Below are 16,219 nucleotides of genomic sequence, written 5' to 3'. Positions count from 1 at the left end.
CGTGGGCCTGATCTGCACTGCCTACAAGGTGGCATCGGGGGGCAGGGGGGGTTGGTTCTCTGAGAACCAACCTCAGAGCGCAGGCTCCAAGGTCGGTTCCCAGAAACCAACCTGTCCTATGGCCATCTAGCCACTTAGTGGCCATAGGATTGCACCCTTATTTATTTATTTATTTATTCATTCATTCATTCATTCATTTTCTATATCATCCAAAAGCCAAAGCTCTTGGGCAGTATATCCCAGCCCCTTTGTGTCTCATCCTGTTCCTTAACACCCCACATTGTGCAAAAGTACTTCAGGCACAAATCTCTAGTGTGGGCATCCCTCGCTTCCCTCTACATACCCTCCTTGCCCCCATTCTTCCAGTTAATTGGGCTGTGCTTTAGCCTCCTTGGAAAACTTAGCCACTCAGGAATCTACATGACTGCCAGGGCCAGTCCCCACCACTATAGGAGGAAAAGCGAAGGAAGGCACTTTGAGGGAAACAGAGCTAAAGGAGAAATTAATCAAATGCACTTTTGGTGATGATATCTGCAGTTATTTTCAGCAGATTTGCTTCTCACATTATTTCTCCTTTGCTACACAATCGTCAGGGGGTAACCAGCCTGTCATAGGCACAATATTCTCTTCAGCCTGTTATCAAAACAGCAAATGTCACCATGGATTTTCCACTGGGAGTGAACAGTGTGCTCAATAAACAGAGTGTTCCCAAGTAGGTCAAATTCAGTGTGCTCTCTTGCTCCCCATTCCCAAATCACAGCACATTTGGAAAGATCTTTTGTCCTCAAATATCCTAGGCAGAAGAGAGAGACAGAGAAAGACACTGGGTGTGTGTGTGTGTGTGTGTGTGTGTGTGTGTGCATGCATGTCTGCCTGTATACACACACACTTATTTTTACACTGTTGGAGAGCAAACCCCATTGCATCTGTTTGCCAACTACATGCATTCTCAGTACACAGAGGGTTACCGCAGTTCCTGTATTGTGTGCCACAATGGAACTGCTATTGTGCCATACAAAAATGAATTCATTAAATAATGAAAAGGATTCTGTGAGCCCAAAGTACCCACCCAGCAGGGAAGCTGCCTACTGCATCTTTTCATGTGAGGAAAAGATAAAGAATGGTAAGGTTACATGAACAAATCATGCAGAAAACAAACCCTAACCCTTTGCAAAGAGCTATACATATTGGTTATATATGATATGTGGGTAGTAAAATGGACATTTACATCCTGCTCTGCTTCTAAGGAGCTCGAGGCAGCACATATGGTTCTCTCCTTCTTGCCCTTCATTATTTATTTATTTAAAATATTTCTTGGCTGCCTTTCAGAGCAGAAGCCCTCCCAAGGCGGCTCACAGCAATAAAATACACAGAACCATTAAAATATTAGAAGTGATAAAAACATAAAACACAATAAAGATAGTAATAAAAACAGCAATAAAAACTAACAATAATAACAGCAGCAACAACAGCAATCATATCAGGTAAAATAATATGTTTTCGAGACCTTCTTAAAAGCCTGCAGTGATGGACCATGGTGGACCTCCAATGGCAATGTATTCCCATGGTTGGAAGGCCCTCTCATGTATCATCACCCACCTAAGTGCTCTCACAAGTGGGCAGGTGAGAAGGGCCTCTCTTGCTGATCTTAAAGTGTGGGCAGGCTAATATGGGTGAAAGCAGTCCTTCAAGTAATTTGGTCCCAAACTATCTAAATCTTTAAAGGTCAAAACCAGCACTTTAAATTGGCTTGGGAACACAATGGTAACCAGAGCAGCTGGCGAAATATAGACATTATATGATCAAATCACCTCACCCCCACCAACACTTGGGTGGCCACATTCTGCACCAGTTGAAGTTTCAGAACAATGAACCATCTTCAAGGACTGCCCCACATATAGCGCATTACAGTAGCTCAGCCTGGATGTCACTAATGCATGGATAACTGAGGCAAGGTCCATCCCCTCCAGACAGGGTCACAGCCGACGTACCAGCCTAAACTGATAAAATGCACTCCTGAACACTGTAGCAACCTGGGCTTCCCCAGTTAGCGCAGAGTCCAGGAGGACTCTCAGACTGCGCACTTGGTCTTTTACGGGGAGTGCAACCCCATCTAATACCAGTCATAAACCTCCATCCAAAGTAGTTGGCTTCCCAAGCCACAGTACCTCCATCTTGTCTGGAATAAAGTTCAGCTTGTTTACCCTCATCTACCCCAAAACAGCCTCCAGACACTGGTTCATGAGTTTGACAGCCTCCCTGGGATGTGTAGATGGAAACAAGAAGTAGAACTAAGGGGCAATCTACATTACAACTTTAAACTGGTTTCAAACCAGTTTATCTAAAGGGATCCTGCAGTTTCATGAGGGTACTGAGAATTCTTTGCTAGAGACCCCTGTCCCCTGCCCAAGCAGCCCCTCTTCCTAGAGCTACAATTCCCAGAATCCCTGTATTTGTTAGCCATAATCGCTAAAAACAGGTTTGAAACCAGTTTAAAGTTGTAATGTAGATTGTAAGTATCATCTACATATCATCCCCCAGTGGTTTCATGTAGATGTTAAAAAGCATGGGGGACAGAAGGGAACCTTGCAGCACCCCACAGACTAACAGCCATGGGGTGGAACAAAAATCTCCCAGCACCACCTTCTGAGATCACTTTTCCAGAAAAAACCAGAACCACTATAAAAATGTGCATCCCAAGCCCAATCCAGATAAATGATCCAAAAGAATACCATGGTCAATGGTATTAAAAGCTGCTGAGAAGTCCAGAAGAACCAATCAGGTTGCATTCTCCCGCCCCACATCTATTCCCCAGCATAAATCATCAACCAGAGTGACCAAAGCTGTTTCTGTCCCATAACCAGGCCTGAAACTTTATTGAAATGGATCTAGATAATCAGTATTATCCAGCACTGCTTGGAGTTGTGGGGCCAACCCATGCTCCAGCACCTCACTCAAGAATGGCAAATTTGATACCAGGCAGTAATGATCCGAAACCATAAGATCTAGATTTGGTTTCTTCAACAAGGGCCTCACCATTACTTCTTTCAAAGCTGTGGGGACCTCACCATTCCCCAAGGAGGCATTAATCACTTCAGAAGTCCAGGTACCCAGCCCAGCTCTGGCAGATTTCACAAGCCAGGATGGACAAGAATCTAAAGGGCAAGTGGTAGGCCTCAGTCCTCCAAGCAGTTTGTCCACATCCTCAGGTTCCACAAGCTGAAAGGTATCAATAACATGACTAGATGGTGCACTAGGCCCACCCATCTCACACTCTGTCAAAGCAATGGCATCCAAGTTGCCATGTATATGAGTGACTTTATCTGCAAAGTGTCTGGCAATTGCTCACAGTGGACCTTTGAGGGTTCAAGTTGTGTTCCAAGGCCTACACCCAAGAGGCCTTTAACCACCCAAAAGAGCTCCGTCAGACAACACTGAGCAGATACAATGGTGGCGTGGCACAGAAGTAAGATTTCACCACCACAGAATAAGATCGCAAATGGATTCTTACCTGTGTTTGATTGTATTCATTCTGAGTATTCCACCATTTGCACTCTGATTGTCAACACCATCATTTTATTACCCTCAGTTGGAATACCAAGCAACTGACACTGTTCTACGACAAGGCTGAGGACATTTGGGAGCGATCATAGTGATAGCTTGGGTCATCTCCTCATTCCAAGTGGTGACCAGGACCTCAGCAGGACCACCAGCTCCTCTTGACAACTCAGTGAGGTAGGCTAGACTGAGAGATGGTCACTGGCCCAAGGTCACCTGGTGAGCATTATGGCTGAGTAGAGATTTGAACATTCATCTCCACAATCCTCTGGCTACTAATAGGAATCATATACCCATAAGAGGGGGAAAGTAGATACACATTGCAGGAGGGGGAATAATGCAGCAGTACAGCACATGCATTCCATGCCTAAGGTTCTATCCCAGGCATCTCCTGTAAGGGATCACAAGTAACAGAACTATGGAAGGCCTCTGCCTGAGATCTTGGAGAACTACTGCCAGCTGGAGTAGCCACCACTGGGTGTGAGGCCTTGCCCCAGTCCAGGGGGAGCTACAGCCTCTGACACCAATTCTGAGTCAGAAGGGGATGCTGCAGAATCAGGCCCAGCTGTGGGAAGCCAGGAGCCTGAGAGAACTCAGTTCTACCAGGCCTCCCACTGGCTTGCCAGCTGGGAGCAGGAAAGCTGCAGGATGCTGATACGACCTATCTGTCTCCACAGCCAGGGGACCTGACCTTGACAGAGGCCCCTGCTTCTCGACCAGGGAAGCCTTCCATGGGAACAGAGCAGCAGGAGGGGGTCTCTGCAGGAGAGGGAGTTTCAGAGGTGTCCCTTTTAAAGAGGGTGGAGCAGAGGTGTCCTGTGATGCAGCAGTCAGCTAAGAGGCAGGTTTCCCTGCCAGGATCAAATGTCCAATACTGATTTTTAGTGGCCACACCCCTGTATTTCAGCCAGAGCCTTTAGCAATAGACTTTGCTAGAAACAATGCTTGGGATATCTGCAAAGCTTCCCCACTTTCTCTTGGACTCTCTGAACATATTGGGATTCATTCTGCTAGCTTGATCCAGGGCTGCTTGGGGGTTTGTTCTGGTGCTCATGAACTGAACCTGGTCTAAGTCTTATGTTGTGAACTGTTTTCTGTAGATCTTTATTGGGGCTGTAAAGGCATGAACCTATTTACTGGAATTGCTGCAATAAAAGGTTTACTGTGAATTGGGCCTTGTCTCTGGGAAGTCAGGTCCCAACACAAGGCTAGATGGACCAGTGGTCTAAGCATATGGCAGCTGCATACATTCATATAAGAGGAAAGACAGAGCAGTACAAAGCCCACCTGCCCACTTGATCTAGAGCAGATACTGGTCCAATTTAGATTAACAATATCTCAGGTTACTAAAATCAGATAAGAATGAATCTTTGGGCATACTATGGTTACCAGATTCATACTAACCATGGTTTAATATCCTGGCTTGTTCTGAAACTGATAACTATAGTTTCCCAATTTGGATGAATCAGGAAATTATGATTAATCTATGGCTAATGAAAACTTCCTGGTTTGTTTTCATCTCATGTGAAGACAGGAACAAAGCAGCTACATGCACATCCAAAGTTTTGTTCATATCTTGTCATATGTAGCTGAGATCCTGATTGTCCAAACACTGGGTAAACCTAGTCTAAGAGACTCTGTCATACATCCAACCAGTCTCTTTATGACTCCAAGGACTCAAAATCTTCCTTTTCCACATTAATTGTCATTCCTGTCATATCCCCATGCTCAGAGGTTCAGCATCACCCTGAGGAAGATTCAGATTCTGATGGGCCTGTGGTAGCCCCACTTCAAGAAGAATCCTCCAAACCCCCTTATATACTTTCCCACCCTGAGGACACAGCCCTCCCTTTAACCTCAGACTCCGATTATTACTCTCCCACAGCTTCTCCTGTCTTTTAGCCATGCAGGAGCATGAGGTTACAGAAAATAACCATGGACCCTTGAAGAACTGCAGCCAGCAGCCAGCAAGGGTGGGACCCCTGACAGTCCTGGCCTGCCAGCTTTCTTAAGGTCTCAGTCCCTGCAGTCCCTTGCTGGGACAACAGCTCTCCTTATGAGGCAATACTCCAGCTAGTATTCCATCTCCTGCAGTATGCTGTCCAGGGTCCTGACAGCTCTTTCCATTGTTGTGAGCCTGCTTTACCAGATATGATACAGAACCATCTGTGAGTGCTCGTGCCATAGGCTACTTCTCCTGGGCCTCCCAGCCTAGTCAGGACTATTGCCAGAAAACAAGCACCACTGGATGGATGCTCATACATTTAGAATCATAGAGTTGGATGCAGTGTAGGAAATCTGCTACTGCAGCATCCCTGATAGGTGGCCATCTGGCCTCTACTTAAATGCTTCTAACTAGGGATGGGAGAATCAATAAGGCTCAAGCTCGATGAGGCTCTCTGAGTTCCACCTCGAAGCTCAGACTGTTTCATTCCTGTTCCTGAATGTAAGCTTTGTTGTTGTTGTTGTTGTCACATTTGGGTGTGCATTTTGTAAAGTGCGCACCCAAACGCATACTTTCCCACATTTACAAAAGTGCAAAAAATCCTTTTTTCAAAATGTGCATTTTTCTAACAAGCATATTTTGCAAACACAATGTGTTTGGAATATGCGAGTTTTGTCTGAAAAATGCACTTGCATTTGCATTTGGTGGTGTGAACAAAGCAAGTTCTGATGCTTAACGAACTGACATGAAAATCCTTGTACATCTCTATCTCTATCTAAAGAGAGTTCACCACTTACTGAGGCAATCTGTATGTTTCCAAGCCTGATTCAAGGTGTTGGTTCTAACCTGTAAAGCCTTACATAGCTTGGGATCACAATACCTGATGGAATGCCTGTCCCAGCATGAACCCACCCGTACACTACGCTCTGCATACAAGGCCCTCCTCCAGGTGCCTCCTTCAAGGGAGGCTCTGAGGGCAGCAACAAGGGAGAGGGCCTTCTCGGTACTGGCCCCCCATTTATGTAATGATCTCCCTGACCAGGCCCACCTGGTGCCAACATTGTCATCTTTCTGGCGCCAGGTTAAAACTTCCCTCTTCTCTCAGGCATTTGGCATCATATGACATAGGAGTCTTTTTGCCTGGGTACTGGATTGTCTCTGGCTGATTTGTTTTAAATTGTTTTAGATATATGTTGTTGTTTTTGTGTATGCTATCTGTTTTATGTCCTTACATAAACAGTTTTTATACTTTTTATTAGGGCTGTGCATGCCCCCCTCGCGCTTCACTTCAGATGCCGCTTCGGGCGCTCCGATTCAGCCCCGCTTCAACTCAGTCCAATTCATACCCCTTCCACTTTGACTTGGTTCTGGATCCAAAGTGAGATTCGGATATCCAGATCAATCGGTTTGGCCGTTTTCCAATTGACTTGCATGGGAAAACACAAATGGCCATACGTTTTTCAGTTTTGAAGATAAATACATGAAACTTAGAGGGCTCTCTGCTGACATGGAGGGAATCCCACCTGACAAATTTCAGACAGTTTGGCCCAGTACTTTTTGTGCTAGGTGCAGCTGAAATTTGATTTTTTTCCCCCCCACAAAAACTCTCTGAGCAAAGAGCTATACCTCTCAGCCCTGTGCCTCCTTCTCCTCCTGTCTCCTTGGCTGTCAAGGACTGCTAGCTATCTTCTGCTCACAAGGAGGAGACAGCTAGTGAGCAGAGGGGGGTGTGCTGCTCTGCTGGAAGGGGAGACCCTCAAAACCACCATCCAATCACAGACTGAACCAGAAAAATCACAGATGTATCACTCATGGGTGCAGCCACAGTGCAAAAGCAGGGATCTGAGGCAGGGATCCCCAGGGATCTTCATGATTTTTACAAGAGACACCCCCCCCCCCAAACACCATCATATTACAATGCACATCTACCTCCATGGACTGAACCAGAAAAATCACTGATCTGCCACTCGTCAGTGCAGCCATGGTGCAAAAACAGGGATCTGAGGCAGGGATCCTCATGATTTTTACAAGAAAGATACCCCCCAAACACCACCATATCACAGAGCTCATTTATACCCACAGATTGAGTGACAAAAAAACATAGATTTGGAGCTTCATAGCACCATCATGGTATAAAGCCATGGATAAGATGCCCAATTCCATATGGATCCTCTGAATTTTTACTTTGGGTCCCCCCTGCCCACCCCATCAAAGCACAGAACTCATCTTTGTCCAAGTATGCACACTAAGAATCCCAGATCTGCTGCTTCGCAGAAGATCCTAGATCTTCAGCGTCACTTCAAATGGTGTGAACCATTTATGCAAGGCATGGATCCTGATAGATCATCTGGATTTTATAGCACATCCAAAATCATAGCTGAATCACGAAGCTAGTCCATGTCAGTGGCATGGATCCTATATTTCTCAGGTCCCGGATGGCAAGAAAAAAAATGGATTCAAGATGCAGTTCCTTATGGGTCCCCTGGATTTTAATATAGTGTCCCCACAAATGCACCATTACATCACAGATCACATCCATGGCCACAGAGGAAAGTATTAAAATTATTGATCCTGTACTTCATGGAGCAAGCATGATGTAAAAACATGAATCCATAACAATGACACTCCCATACTTCACAGGAACCACCATGGCACAAAACATAGATTTGGTTCAGTGCATGGACATCCGTGTGATCTATGATTTGACCATGGTTTCATGTGGATCCCATATAAAATTCTGATCCCTATTTTTGTGCCATGGCTATGCCTGCGAGTGGCAGATCTGTGATTTTTCTGGTTCGGTACATGGAGGCAGATGTGCTCGGTGATATGATGGTGGATTAGGGTATGTTTCTTGTAAAAATCATGAGGATCCCTGGGGATCCCTGCCTCAGTTCCCTGTTTTTGCACTGTGGCTGCACCCACAATTGGTGGATCTGTGATTTTTCTGTTTCAGTCCATGGAGGCAAATGTGTTCTGTGGTATGACAATGGTTTTGTGGGTCTCCCCTTTAAAAATCATATGAAATCATGAGGATCCCGTTTTGATTTTATGGATCCTCGTTTTGACAAGGTGGGAGGAGGAGGAGGTGTGGCACACGCACCCTGCCACTAGCTGTCTCCTGCTCGCAAGGAGGAGACAGCTAGCGGGTGGTGAGGCCGTGCTGCTGGTCAGCTGTCCTGGGCAGCTGACCAGGTAGGAGAAAGAGGAGGTGTGTCGCATGCCCCCCCCCCCGCACTGCTAGCCATCTCCTGTTCACTAAGAGCAGACAGCTAGCCAGTGGTGGGGACATGCACAGCACCTCCTCCTCCTGCCTGGGCAATTCACAGTGTTTTTTGTATATAAGTCTGTGTGGATGTGGACACATAGACTTATATGCAAAAAGTGCTGTGAATCGCCCATATACTCAAGATTCATGGCGCTTTTTGCATATAAGTCTATGTGCACACAGACTTCCAACTGCCATGTTTTTTAAAAACATGGTGATTGCAGCAGAGGTGGCGGGACCAGCGAGGAGCGCAGGGGCTGGGGCGGGGGCATTTGGAGAACATGGATGGGGGTGGGTTCTCACATCTCTAAGTAACAGCACCAGAATGATCTCTGTCTCTGAAACGCAGCCGTTTTTCTCCAGTTATTCAGTCTTCCCCCCTCCTCCACCACTGTCACTGACTGGAGTTTGCTAGGTTACATTCAGCCCTGATTTGGCAACTAGAGTTTCGATTTGCCAAAGCTCCCTCCTCCTCCTCCTCCCTCTGCCCTCCTCCTCAAACCCTTGCTGAACTTTCTCAAGCTGATACTTCTGGCGCCAGGCTGTCTGGGTTGCTCAGAACAAATCACCGAGTTGGATGGGGTGCTTCATATACAAGCCGCTTCAATTCGGGGTGCCTCATTGCTATTCTGCTCCACCTCGCATCACGCAGAGGCACCTCCAAAGCAGCTCACTTCGACTTGTTATTTGGGCTTTGGACCAAAGCGGTGCATAGTCCTACTTTATGTAATGTGTTTTAATGTTCTTTAATTTTTGTGAACCATTCAGAGAGCTTCAGCTATGGGGCAGTATAGAAATATAATGAATGAATGAATGAATGAATGAATGAATGAATGAATGAATGGAAATGAATGAAACTGTTCCAGTGTTGAACAGTTTGTACCATCAGGAAGTTTCTCTTAATGTTTAGTCAAATCCCCTTTCTTGTAATTCAGACCCGCTGGTTTGGGTCCCACCCTCTGGACTAACAGAAAGCAAATTTGCTCCTTCATCCATCTGACAGCCTTTCAAGTGTTTGAAGATGGCTCCCATATCTCCTCTTAACCATCTTTTCTCAGGGCTGAGCATACCCAACTTCTTCAACGTTTCCTCATAGAATTTGATCTTCAGGCCACAGGTATCTATAGTGGTTGATGAGGAGCCACTGATGGGTATAGTCCATCAACCAGCTACGAATCTGCCAAACAGTAGCATTATCTAGCCCCCATTTTACCAGCTTGCCAACAAGAATATTGTGGAAGACCTTGTTAAAAGCCTTGCCAAAATCAAGATATACTACATCATTCCCCTGATCTACTAAGCTAGTAACTCTATCAAAAAAGGAGATATGGTTAGTCTAGCATGATTTGTTCTTAAGAAACCATGGTGGCACTGTAATCACAGTTTTCTTTTCTAAATTCTCACAAACTCACTGCTTAATTATCTGTTCTAAAACCTTTTGAAGTATTAACAGCAAGCTAACCAGTTGATAGTTGCTTGGTTCCCCTTCCCCCTTTTTGAAGATGGGGGTGTTTGCCCACCTCCAGTCTCCCAGGATTTCACCTGTTCTCCAAGAAGCGGTTTCTTGGAGCACCTATCTATCCTATCTCTATCTAAAGGCACAGCTCCTACACTTCACCCAAGATGTCTGACCATTACATAAATAAACAAAGAAAGAAAGAAAGAAAGAAAGAAAGAAAAAAAGAAAGAAAGAAAGACAGTTAAAAACATTAAATAGCATGCAGTGATTTACTGCCATAAGGCTTCACAATCCAGCTCCCACTTTACTAGGCCTATAACCCTATGAACACACTGGGATTTACTTCTAAGTAAATTCATAGGATTGTGCAGTAGATGTAAGAAAATGTGTTGAAGATGAAGAAATGAAGATATTTTGAAAATGGAATGGTTTTTTTCATGTTTTAGAAGTATCACCTTCTTGCTACAAATGGCAGGCTCTAGATTTAAACAGAACTAGTGTTTTTCTTCTTGATGCTGCCAAAGGCATAGTAGCATGAAAGGTGGAGCTGTCTGATCCTGTGACTACTAGCAAAACATGTCACGTTTTAAAAAGTCTTTAGTATCCACAATACATACACACTGTGACAGCCATATCCCATTTATAACTGTCAGCCGTTGCTGAAATTTAAAGAACTGCTGCCCTCTGCAGGAACTTATCTTTATGTCATTTTCAAGCCTGATTGGCAAGCTTGCCCGAAAACTGGATATGGATGCGTAATGCTGATTCTTTTGACATTGTTCTGGGCTACATATTTGGTTATATAAAAGTAATTTCAAGTTGCAACATAATATGGGTGAATTAAAACATCCTGTAACTCTAACATAGTTTATGGAGTAAATTTGCATGGATAGGTGGGAGTTGTCTTTTTGTAGCCTCTGCACCCCATATTATTATAGTGTTTAATACTGCACAGTGCAAAATGGGTTTTTTCTTCGGTATGGTCCAGATATATATTTATAGCAATATAAAACAAAATAATATTTTAAAAACCCATTAGATTAAGCTAAAACAAACATGGCATATCTGACACAGAGAGCTGTGACTACTATGGTAAATTCAGCTCTTTACAAAATTTTGATTGACTCTATTCAAACATACAGTGGGAAAGAACTAGAACGTGTTGGATTGTACAGCACTGGCTCAGACAGAGGGCCAGATGTACATCACATGAAGAGGAGTTTCTGGGAATGTGAGTGACTTATATCTGTGCAGGCCCCACTTCTAATCTAATGCACAAAATGGAACCCTTCAGATTTCACTGTGAATGGGATCCAAGAGTCCCAGCAAGAAATCAGTTGTGCAAGTTATTTGCTCTTTTAGAATCTCTGAGTATGATGAATGTGCAGATAATCTCAGAGGGGTTTTGTTGATTTTAGAAAGTTGGGATCACTGTGAGAAGGACAAGGCCCCAAAGGAGAACATGACTCATTGTATGAGCTGCAAACATTGCACCTCACCTCGCTGATCTGGCAAAGGGTCCCTGACTGATGGCGACTCAGAAGTATTCTCAACAGCTCCCCTAAGAATTCTCTGTTCCTCCTAATGCTTTTTAGGTCAACCTACAACTAGCATTACCAAGGTCTTATGGGGGGCGGGGGGCTTCTGCACATTTAACATTGGCATAACAAAGCAGAATTAGATTATTTTTTTCCAAGTGTGCCAATGTAGTGGTGGGATATTTAAAGGAGTACCTGCTAGCTCACTAGGATAAATTTCAGGGGGCCTTCTTCAGGTGCCCCTGGTTAGGTGGGGAGATAGTGGAAATAGGGCCTTCTTTGTAGTGGCACCCACTATCATCAGTTCTACCACATCAAACCATTTTTGTTTGCCCAGGGATTTTAATGTACAGTAAATGTGATTTTTTTAATTGCTGCTAATGTTATGGATGCAGACTTCACTGCTTTTACTTCTTGTCATTGATCAATCAATCCATTCATTATTATACCACTCTTTTCTACCATTAAGGTGTTCAGAGTGACTTTGCAGCATAAAAATACACAAGATGGAGACTGCTGGGTTAAAAGTTCAGTCCTATTGGCAGCTAGCTAGCACTTGGCAAGGCTCAGTTCCCCCCTCCCAACTCCTCCTTTCTGCCGCCCTAAACTTAAGGAATTGTTACATTTCCCAGACAGGCTGTCTGGGCTTTAGTATCGTCTGAAGCAATCTGAAGTGATTTGGACCGATCTGACCCACTTTGGACCGATCCGGATCTGCTTCAGATCACCCTGCTACAGTTCAGAATTTGGATCCAGATCTGAAGCATTGCACAGCCCTGCTTAATACAAGCCTGCTTCTTCCCTGTGAGCTCAGTAGCCTTGCTGTTACTAGGAGGCCTTGAGACTCACTCCCTTGGCAGACCAATAGGGACTCCAGTGAGAATGAACCAGGCTTTTAAACTAGAAGGGAGACCGACACCTTTCCTTCCACAGTGTGCTCATTGTTTTTTCTCTCTCCCCCTACTTTTCTGCTCTTACATGCCCACTGTTGGGTGCTTGCTTGCCATGAAATTTTGAAGAGGGAAAAGGAAGGGAAGAAAGAGGTCCATGTGAAATACTGGCATTTCACACATCATCTGATTTTACTGCCCCAAACTGGAACCTTTGACTTCTACAGAAGTCTAGTAGCTTCAGTACAGCAAAGGATCCAATCAGCCTCCACAAACTTCTTTCTCTCCCTCCACTTTAATTTCTCCTAAATAGCTGTAGTACTCGAATTATTCCAAAACAAGGGTTAGGACTCTGTGGTGTCATGATCAAGAAACTGCTGGGGCTTTTAAATAGGTTCTACAGTTTAAAAAAGGGCTAGAAAAAGCCATCAGCCACCTCACCTCATAAAGTTAATGTAAGTACGTGTAGGGATGTTAGAGAATTCCACCACGGATCCCAGGGAGGCCGAATTCCAGTGAATTCTGCCCCCTGGAATCCATGGCGGAATGGAGCAACCCGCCCCACCACCCCGCGAAAGCCCTGCGAAACGGAACCTACCTGGCTGCGGCTCCGGCAGCGGCTGCAGTGGCAGCTCCAGCGGCTCTAGCCGCTGCCAGGCTGCAGCCACAAATGGCGGCCACTACGCCGGCCGCCATTTGAGTCCCTGGCAAGCCATGATAGGCTACATAAGTATCTATGTAACGTATCACGGCTCAGGGCAGGGACTCAAATGGTATAACCACCACCATTTGCGTCCGTGTCTTTAGCTGTGATAGGCTACGTATATATTTTCGTAGCCTATCACGGCAAAAGACAGGGGCACAAATGGCGTAGCAGCCGCCATTTGCACCCCCGTCTTTTGCCGTGATAGGCTGCGTAAATATATACGTAGCCTATCATGGCAATAGGAAGGAGCACAAATGGCAGCCGCCATAGCCGCCGCCATTTGTGTCTGTGTCTTTAGCCATGATAGGCTACATATATATTTACGTAGCGTATCACGGCAAAAGACAGGGGCGCAAATGGCAGCGGCTATGGCGGCAGCCATTTGCGTCCCTGTGCAGCCCAGCGGCCGGATGTCCGGCTGCGGGCGGCCTTGGCCAGGGACGATTCCAAGGGGAGGGACAGAGTGCCTCCCCCCACACCGCGGATTGCCTGGCATGGAGCCAGGTAAGATTTTCGTACATCCCTAAGTACGTGCAATCCTCACAAACCCTCCACAACCTCCTAAATTCTTCTGAAGTATTACCTCTCTGAAAGGAGCCACTTGGCTTAGGGAATTCTCTCTAGCCCCCACCACTACCACCACACACTCCCTACATTTCCAATCACCATTTTTCTTTTCTTCTTCTCTCCCCTATCCTGTTCTTTCTTTCTCTCCTTTATCCACGCAGGGCATATATTGAGGACTTCTTAAAGATAATTGTCTTTGGTGGGCAAGAGAAGTTCTGAACTGTATTTGACTTTATACAAAGAGACAAGAGGGCTTGTTTTTCTCCTTCTCCTCACTCAAGCCTTTGAGAAAAGTGGGTTCACATGGTCACAGAGAAACAAATCTGGGGCTGTTTTGTTTGGCAGTTGCCAATATCCAGCAATAGAAAGGGCTGTAGCTCAGTGGTAGAGCACATGCTTGGTATGCTGGAGGTCCCAGGTTCAATCCCCAGCATCTCCAGGTAGGGCTAGGAAAGAATCCTGCCTGAAACCCTGGAGAATTGCTGCTGCCAGTCAGTGTCGATAGTACTGGGCTAGATGGACCCAGGGTCTGACTCAGTAGAAGGCAGCTTCCTATGTTCCTATGAACAGAAAGCTTTAATAAAAATAGGAGTTTGGGGTTTGTTTTTTAAGTGGAGGGGAGATAAATACTGCTCATGTATACAATCCTATGTATGCCTACTCAGAAGCCCCATTATGTTTAATGAGGCTTACCCTCAGGAAAGTGTGCATGGAATTCCAGCACAAGTTACTTTTGCAAGGAAGTTTGTGCCCTGATGTTCTGCAGGCTTACTCAGAAATAAGTCCTGAGTTATGAGCATGGTACTGCAAGCTTAATACAGTGCCTACCCAATTCCAGTCTAATGAACTGACTGCCCTTTCAGCTCAGTCCTATACATGTTTTGCTATTTCTGTTTGGGGTTTGTTTGTTTGTTTCATTTTGCATGAACTCTGCCTTCAGTGGTGAGGGAAAGGCACGTACTACATGCTCGGAATGACTCCATAACTTAGCCCTAGTTTTCAAAACAGATGGAGGGCGCAATCCTATCAGGATAGGCGGCCGCCTCTGAACTCAGCGGCGACCGCTTATCCAATGCAGGGCAGGAGAAGCACGGAGGGGATCATCCCCTGCACACTTCCGCCACCCTGCATTCGTGGCTAGACAGCTGATTTCAGCTGTCTTGCTGTGGGAAAGCAGAGCAGGGGGCAGATGCCAGCCAACACCTAGGAAGCTTAGGAACAGCACTTCCACCCTCCCCACCCTGGCACGTCCCCAGGAACGCCCCATTTTCACTGCTCCATACTCCTCTCCCAAGCATGGAGCATGGGACCATTCTGCGCTGCCTACAAGGCAGCGCAGGAGGCGGTGGAAGTCAGTTCTCAGGGAACCGACCTATCCTATGGCCGTCTAGCCACTGACTAGTGGCCATAGGACTACGCCCTGATTGACTGAATCCTGGTGAAGTCTTGGCACAAATGAAGTTATGGGGAGGAAGATGCAATGAGAGCTTGTGCATAACAAGGAGGAGGTAGAGGAGAGTTGCACAAAACAAGACATCTGTTTTTATGAAGAGTTGCTGGAGGATGGGAGGATGAGGAGGGATGGTTGAATGGAGGGGAACAGAATTGGTAGGGGGAGAATGTAAGTGCTCAGTGGTGAAAGAGAAGCATTCTCCATATATTCAGAGGCACTCTCTATTTAAGAACATAAGAAGAGACGTATTGCCTCAGACCAAGGTCTATCTAGTCCAGCCTTCTGTTCACACAGTGGCCAACCAGATGCCCATAAGAAACTCACAAGCCAGACATGAGTGTAATAGTACCTTCCCACCCATGTTCCCCTGCTGCTAACACTGGGGAAATGTAAATAAATTCTAGTAATTCTAAATTTGCATGCATATATATCCTTCAGAAACTTTGCATGTTCCTTGCCTGGGGGACACCTCTAAAGACCTCGTCATTTTCATACAAATTTACCCAAAAACTATTGAGGGGGGGGGGTGAATGGAAGGGAAAGCAAATCACTCCCACCTCCAAAGTGGAGAACTGCCCTTCCACATGAACTCAGGGACACCTCCTGGCAGCCTGTAATTTTCAGAACAGTGGTCCACAAGAAACATAGGGAGATAGGTATGTCCTCTTTTAGACCTCAAAATGTCAAGGCTACCCTTGCACAAAAACCCCTGTGGCTATCATTCTGAAATTTGGAAGACATGATTTCCTCTGATGGGGCAATGAATCCTGAAATTTTTATCCAATTCTTCCAAGGAATAATAATGTTATTGGCAGTTCCCTTTAAAGGAAAATCA

The sequence above is a fragment of the Heloderma suspectum genome, chromosome 1 (assembly GCF_057233095.1).
Source record: "Heloderma suspectum isolate Gila_16-S chromosome 1, 16-S_ref, whole genome shotgun sequence".
Taxonomy (NCBI): Eukaryota; Metazoa; Chordata; class Lepidosauria; order Squamata; family Helodermatidae; genus Heloderma; species Heloderma suspectum.
This window is presented reverse-complemented; position numbering follows the sequence as displayed.